The sequence below is a fragment of the Excalfactoria chinensis genome, chromosome 3, assembly GCF_039878825.1.
Source record: "Excalfactoria chinensis isolate bCotChi1 chromosome 3, bCotChi1.hap2, whole genome shotgun sequence".
Classification (NCBI taxonomy): Eukaryota; Metazoa; Chordata; class Aves; order Galliformes; family Phasianidae; genus Excalfactoria; species Excalfactoria chinensis.
In genome coordinates, this window is record NC_092827.1 from 54,562,501 (window position 1) to 54,571,084 (window position 8,584).

Genomic DNA, 8,584 nt, shown 5'->3' on the forward strand with positions numbered 1-8,584 from the left:
TGTTTAGTAATCAAGTCTTCTCTCAATATTTTTGATAATCTACACAGATTGAGCTTTTTAAGTTACTTATGGCAGAGGTTAAGAGCACTGCTTCTGCCTCAAGTATTCAAGCATGTTGTGGTCAAAAATTTCTAATTAATGTCATTAGAAATGGGCAATTTTTATGAGTGAGAGAGCATCACAAACAACTCTCAGCTGATGAGTTTAATTGTGTGGACTGAAATACCTGTAAGCTGGTTATCTATAATTATGTGTGTACTCGTGAAGACAGCAGATGCCACTACTTCATTTTAAAGTGGTCTGAATAGAAGAAAGGTATTTAGTTACGAGAATGAGAATTAGAATATCTACTGTGTCATTTTTTTTTTCTTTTTTTTATTCCCCCTAATAAAATTATATAACTCTCTTCTGTCCTAGTATTTCCTGTTCTCCTTTACATTACTTTTCAATAAGACAAAACTGATAGTATAATTACTAGGCAGAAACTGTAGGTACAAAGCATCTTCTTGAAAGCATCTTCTCTTCCTCTCCATTTCCTTGAAAGCTAGAATATATTTAAGATTGACAGGTTGTTCAGCTTTTTGAGTTTACGCGCATCTACAAAAAGTTTGGTGGCAAAACATCCAAGACCATATTTCTGTATGAGTGAACACACTTGTCTCACTACTTCAATAGCAATTTACCGTGTCTGATTTTCTTTCTACAGTAATTAGCAAGCTACCCTTAAGATATCACAGATATCTTTAGAAAATCCTAGAGGAAATTACTTCAATTTGCAATCTGAAAGCAAGACTGAATTAATATTTTCCTAACTTTTGGCTTTGTGACTACCTTAAAACAGAAGCTAACTCACCTACTGTTATGATAGATATACTGTGAAAATATGGAGAGTCAGGCTTGAGCCTGTTTGTGCTGTGCATCTCTCTCCTCTGTGCAGAATATATTTGTTCAGAGTCTGTGATATAGGAATAACTGTTCACACTGAGCCACATTTATTCCCTAGTTCTAATCACTTGAGCTCACAGATCCAAAACATGTAAAGTTACTTGAATCATATCTGGAAGATTTCTTTTACTCTCTGCTCCGTTGCCATGATCTTGGAGCACTGACCTCTTCATTGTCAGTACTGTCAATTCTGACAGCACTGAAGCAGGGAAAGAAGTGGACAAAGCAGAATTTGAATTTTGAATATTCACTTTTAGTAATGGCAGTTCCTCCCCACGCTGAAGTATTTCAGGCTTTCCTGTGAAAAGGTTTCCATTAATACTGGAAATATATTCAAAACAAACTTTTGAATGACTGATAGCTTAAGTACAGTTATTCCAAATGCAGAACATGATCTACGTGCATACAGTACACAAAGCTTTGTTATGCATACTAGTGTGGAAATGATATCAGAAAAATTCTGGGCAGAATTACAGTATCAAACTGTGGTGATGATGTTGTCTCACTTTTTGGCTGACTGCCTTGTAGGGGAGTAGTGGGAGGTTGAAAACACTCTCTGTTTTATTGCTGAGATCAAATTCAAACCAGAATTAAGGTCAATAATGAGCTTTAGACTGTGGTGATCTAAAGAATGAATTTTTATTCTCAAATGAGGTGGTTGGAAAGAATGACAATGTCATGTAATTGTTATCATCTACATTACATAAATTAGAGAATGACTTGTGTGATTTTTTGAGTTGAGATGTGTTTTCACCTTGTGCTTTAGAGAGTGGGATGTGGATTGAAGACACAGCATTAACCCAGATATGATCAGCTCAGCCAAGTAGCTGCTGGAAGGTAAGGTGCTGGGAGGATGCTTTTCTCTGTGGGGAAGACCTCTCCCAGCAGGGTCTCTCTGAATGTTTCCCACTCTCAAATATGATAGCATATTTGTTTTACTCTTTTCATAATACAGCCATATCAACCTTGTTAGTGCTTGCTGCATTCAATGGTTTTATTTTGGTATCTTGATTAAAGTCACTGCTGACGGAACCTTTGATTAAACAAGCAGACACATTCTTCCAGTTTTTCGATTTTCCCCCTCCCTCTACTATACAAGTAAAACATTACTTCATCATCATGTTTTTTTTTATTTTTGTCTTCAGAGAAGCATGTGTATGTGAGCAGAGTATACCCTGAAGATACAAAATCCACACAAAAAGTAATATTTTTTACCATAAAGAATGATTTCTATGACTAGTGAAAATACTGTTATTCTTCTATAATTGGTTCTATACTTTCTGAACATTTAAGATTGCTATAGTTGATGTTGTAGTTATTTCAGTTTGGACCAAACATCTGGTCTTTCCTCAAGGGTGACACTTGTTTCATTTCTTTGTCACAGTGTTTTGAATTTCCTAGTTTTTCTGGTGCTGTGTAGAACTATTTCAGAGGCAAGTAATTCAGTGGTAGACAAATGAATTTCTCCCGGTCTATCAAGTATTCTTCCTTGATGTTTTGAGATTTCTTCTTTTGTTTATCGTGTTGATATTTTGCATGAAGTTTGAGATAGCCTGAGGAGTCTTTGTGTCTTCATATCACTACTGGAAATGAATATATATGCATTCTGATACTAAGCTAGGTTTTAGCATATGTGTGAAGAGACTAAGAATGGTACTAAGGCATGATATATTTACTTTTCCCATGGAAGGGGAAAATACTATTTTTTTTTTATGCTTGAGAATCCAGAGAACGGTATGCGGAAAAAGATGAATGAAGAGAGATTTGTGAAGAATGGTTTCACTTTATACCATCAAGCATGATGCTAAGTTTATAATGCAGTAAAATGTTTTACTTGCATGCTTAAAAATGGGTGAGGCAGTAGGGTAACAGCACAAAGTGGGAGAATCAAATTAGATTGCTTTCACGTCTGTTTGGAGGTTACGAGTCCAAAAACACACAAAATTTATCTGATGTAGTGCTTTTCTCAAACATACAGATAAATAGTTACAGGCAAGTGATTTGGTGGGGCACAATACCCTCCTTCACAGAGAAAAGAAGTACATTTCATATTTCCTTTTAGTTTTAGATTCAGAAAGAATGATGATGCTGGCTAAATAGTCAGTAGAGCTATATAAGGAGGTGAGAAACTAAAGGTTATGCAGAGCTATGGGAGGAAAAGCCTGAAAGTTCTCAAAACAGAAAATAAATTTTATGCAGAAGCAGATTTGGGGCCAGAAGCAGAAGGTGAAAAACTGAGAGCTGAGCAAAGATTCTCAGACTCTACTGGAGGGGAAATGTCTGTCAGAGGACTGTGGCCTCGTCACATGCATTGACAAGTGACCCGAGCATAAGTTACAGTCTACACTATTTAATTATTCTTCAGAGAAATCTAGACCAGACACAGTTAGCAGTACTGAGGCAGAGAAGGCCAATGAACAACCCTCTTCGATAGACTGTTCTAAAAGTACTATACTGTAAGACAGTTTTGGCTGTTGCTTCTTACATTTGTTGTTGTCTACAGGGTATACGTTTTCTACTAAGGTTCATCCTCAGTAAAAGCCCTGTCTTACTTAATGTCTGCATTAATAAGATCTTTTTTTCCCCACTTTAGCTGTCATAATTTGCCAAGAGGATTTATAGGCTGTGAACGAGTATTTAAGAATCTCCAATTTTTGTCATCCCCCCTACTCCCCTACCCCCCCCCCCTTTTTTTTTTTTTTTTTTTTTTTTTTTTTTTCCCCCTACTGAGAGAGATGTGTTTCATTTGCATTTGAATCTGATTAATGTTATACAGGAAACTTTCAGTTTTACCCACTGTTTTCTGTGCCTAAGTATAGATTTGTTCTCAGCAAGAAATTCCATAGACTGTAAGACTGTGGACATCTTATAAACTGATGATAGCCAAGTCTCTTGCATGCTGAGCCTCCCTGTATTTTGGTAATCTTCTATCCATGGGACTACATCTTCTTTTATTTTTAGAAGTCGGTCTGAGCTATGGTAGGTAGGCTATATCTTACTGTCTTGCAGATTAGTTCAGAAGACATTGAAATCTAATCTGGTGATAGAAAGGGTTTGCTCAAATGCAACCACCAGTGCTGAATGGGTGCTTTCTAAAAGAAGCCACGTGGATGTTTTTCTTTTCTGATCATTGTAGACAAAGGTTTAAACATTTTAAGCTCACTTTGTCTCTTTGTCTGAAAAAAATATAAAAAATACAAGGAGATATGTCTTTGTTTGTTTGTTTGTTTGTTTTCTTTTTTTGTAGACTGCTACATTGAGAACTGGTATGAAATTTACAAAAGATAGTTGTGGAGCAAAGGAAGGCAATGGCAGTGCCTTCTATTCTGATACACCCCCTCCTGTCACACAGATGTATTGCTTGCACATGAGCTCCTTGGGTTAGCCACACTTTCTCTTCTTGTGGTCAACCATTGGTTCAGGACATGACCTGGCAATTCCCATGCAATAGCAAACAAGAAGATGCCACTTCAACCCTGCTTAAAACATTTCTTTGATTTTGAGCCTTGCTGCAAGAATGCTAGAAAGCATGCAAGAATCTGATCTTTTTAGGAGATTTATTATTCTGTGCATTTCTATATAAGCTTTATCAGTGTGGATAAGAATTCAGGAACACGAGAAAAACTTAGAGAATAAATATTGTGTTGGGCCATCACCATTTGCAATTCTTTAAACAATGCTGGTGATCATTATAAGTGTAGCGTTCAGGAGAAAATAAAACCAGGAACATTGGGAATTGGAGCTTTTTAATATTTTAAACTGTCTTTCACTAAATTATGTTTGCTTCTTCACATAACCTTCTTGTGAGCAAAACTTCCTGTTAACTCTAGGTGGCAGCATCAGGTGATATCCCTACTGAATAGTGCAGCCAATACCTTTGAAAGTGCTGTGTGAAAACTTCATGTTTATCAATCTTTATAAAGGCATCTACAGTTTACTGTTTACAGGGCCTTGCTGTCAAGCAGAAGTGCTAGGCTCAGTGTGTGAGCCACGTGTTCTCAGTCTTGTAAACATTACTATTGGATTCAGCTTTATGCTTCCATAATGTACGCTCGTTTGTTCAGTTCTTAATGCCTTATACTGGTTTTACTCAGGCACTGAAGTGAGTAGAAAACTGAATAAAATTATTATGTCCAAAGTCAAGCTTTTGTATAATGTTTTGTATAATCCTACATTATACTATTATGCCTCAAGGTTTTCTCATAACTTGGGGTAATCTGTGAAGTGGTCAGTTTGAATATATTTCTATTTTCCCATCTCATACTTCTTCCCTAGATGACAGACAGTAATGAAACACCCTGAAAAAAAGAATTTTGTGATTGTAACTGATCCAACAGTTTCAGAAATGTCCCTGGGACTCCAAAAAGATGAAACATGATGCTTAGTTGACCCATGGTAATGGGTATATTCCTAAGATAAGGAGAAATGCTTCAACAGCTTTATCTTGGTTTGAAATGACCATTCTACCTGAGCACGTACAGTTTGTTACCTGCTAGAAACTGGTATGCTATTGTGGTTGTTACTTTTCTATTTTTGTTGTTGTTATTGTTGTTTATATTTGGGGGGAGAAGTTTTATATTTGATTTTAGGTTTGACTGTTTTTTTCCACTTGTAATGTCTCCTTGCAAACTGATATTGCCCAGGGAAACTATGGAGGACTTGGAAAAGATGCAGAATTATAATTGGAGGCGGGCTCAGTTCTTATTGACAATGTTGCGTTTCTAGTGCATAACATGCAGACATCCCTAAAATGTAGTTATCTTACGCACCTAAATTACTTGCAAGCATTGCACAGTTGGAAGTAGCTGTTGCTATAGAAGCACTGGAGCTGCTGACAGTGCTGGCAGCAGTATCAACAGCAACAGCAGAAGGTTCATGATTATCTTACAGGTTTGGGAATGAGAGTTTGCATTTTATATCCTATTTCTTCTTTTTGCATTGGGAAAACTATAGCTTATTTCCAGGAAAAGGACAGAGAATACAGAAGAAAAAAGAGAAGACATGAGAAGATGTGAAATGATTATTATTTATTAATTTTGTTTTTACAAATTTGAGTGGAATGCTAACGTGTACCAAATTTGCTGAATTTGCAGAATGAAAATAAGGAATTGCTCATAACTGTTTGGGTTGTCTCACAACTATTTAAAAGCAGATATGAAGTAATTTTGACAAAGATGAAGAACTGTGCTTGGCTGTAAATGGCAATAGATGCCTCTGTGAACATAGAAGAAGTTTCATAAAAAGTCTCCTGAGTCTGTAGTCTTGCATTATGTCTTCTGAATAATGCTTCTTTTGTAGGACAAGTCAATGTTCAATAAGTTTAAATGCTCCTTCTCAGCAGCAGTGTACTTATATGAGAGCAGTGATGTGTGACAGCAATATCCTACAGAAGCAGATGAAGTGTTTCTTCTCCAGTTTCGAAACACAGTTCCAGGAAAATGGTCTCTGCATTGCCACCAGAAAGAAAGCAGAAAGGTGAAATTTCATTGCGGTCTTTACTTCCTAGCACTTTCTCATACCTCTTCTGTATTGCTGCACCCAGCAAACCACTTCTCTTCTTCAAGTTCCATGTCTGTTTCTTCAAGGCAGAGCTTTGTTTAATAGATGGTATCTTTCTTTGACTCTGCTCTCACTTCTCTTCCTTCCAGAGGATCTGAGCAAGAGAGTGCAAAGGGACTGATTCCCCTGTCTTCTGCTATCAAAATTTGAAGGAATTTCCTTTTTCTCTCTTCCACTGAAAGGAGAGAAAGCAGTCTGTGTACACCCCCAATTTCAGGGCTATATACACAGCAGGAGAAAGCAATAAGCATTTAGCTAGAGTGCTGAAGAATTCACACTTCCACAAATTAGTCTGTTCCTAATTTCTTTCTCAATAATAATGTTTGAGAGGATTCAAAGTACTGCATATTTTTTATTTTTTTTTAGTAGCTAGAATGTGAGAACAGAAATACTACATCTGAATAGAAGCTCCTGCAGAAAAATAGCCTCAGTGTAAGCTCAGAATAAGCAGATAGAGATCCTTCTGTTTTTTGAACTCCTATCCACAAGTGATCTGTGGCCAGGAAATTTCCAAGCAAGATGTAATGCCTTTGTATTTAGTGATCAGAGACTGAATATTCTTCCATGAAGTTTTTGAGATGATTTACATACCTCTGTGAATCCACAATGCTGAAAGGTCCATGGCTTCAATATGTGTTATAGTACACAATGGCATTTCCTCTTTGTTTGAGCTTGCTTTCTGCAATTTGCATTTGATGCATCCCAATTTTTATGGCAGAAGAGGCAGAAAAAAATCATGACTGTAATGAAGTGCATACCAAGGAGAAAACAAAAGAAAATGATCCGATGATTTTGTGAGGTAGAAGAGATTATGATACTTGTATGTGTCTTAACTATGCATATACTGTGTATAAATTGGCATATCTGATCTGCGTATATCTGAACTCTGATGGACTTTGCCATTACAAGACAACCTTGAAGGGACTCTAAATATATCTACACTTTGTCTTTCAGCCCACTTAATTATTGGATCCTGATAGATATTACCACAAGTACCTGTATTGAGACTGTAAAGGAGTTAAAGGCTGTAGAAATTTACCAAGCCATTCTCCATCCTAAATAAGCCTAGAATACAAAAATGCTTTAGGGTACTTTTGTTTCATTCCATGAGTGACTTGTAAGGTTTAAATGTCAGCTTTCAACCTTTTGAAAATATTCTTTATTAGAGGAAAATATAGCCAAGATAAAATCCATTTATTTTTTTCATTTTTCATTAATTTCTTCTTCTTCTTTTTTTTTTTTTTTTTTTTTTTAATTTTCTGTTTGAACTTGTGTAAATAGTAAACATTGCTGTCAATATGATTTTCCTTCTCTTTAGTGTCATCACTTCAGTAACAACAAAAACAGTGAGAATGAAGCCAGAAGGGGCAATCTTATCCTAGTAAAGGATATCATAAATATAAATAATCTGCTTGAAAATATTTTATGTTTTTCTTGAACTGCTAGAAACACTGTAACCATTATCCCATGCAGCCTGGGAAAAGAATCAATTTAATGTGTAAAAGCATTGCTAAAACAGAAAAAACAAAAAAACAAAACAACAAAAACCACAAAAAACCAACCAACCAACCAACCAAAAAAACAAACAAATAACACCCACCACCAACACCACAAACTTGTACATAATAATAAGAACAAAACTTCTAATTGAATAGTATGCAGCACATTAGAAAAAATGCAATCTCAGTGTCCCTGAAGGTAAAATGCAATAGAATATAGCCTATTTAAAACTCCATTCAGTGAATATGATTTCTGCATACTAAAGAAAATATATTTTGCAACACAATGGACTATTTAAAATGACTCATTTTTTTACTATTTAATGTTCTTATTGTATAAGCTGCATTTTCCACAGTACTGGCTTTAAGAAATCATGTTTTTCTAGCTGTGGTTTACTAAGGAGTGCATTTTAGAAATGAATAATCAAGAAGTAGTGAGATTTCTCTATAGTTTATTGAACATATAAATATTTGTTGGTATATTTAAGGTAAACAAAGAACTCTGAGGAAAAAAAAAAAAAAAAAAAAAAGCAAGTCACCAATATACCAATACTTAACAGAATTTTTACTATTTTAAAAGG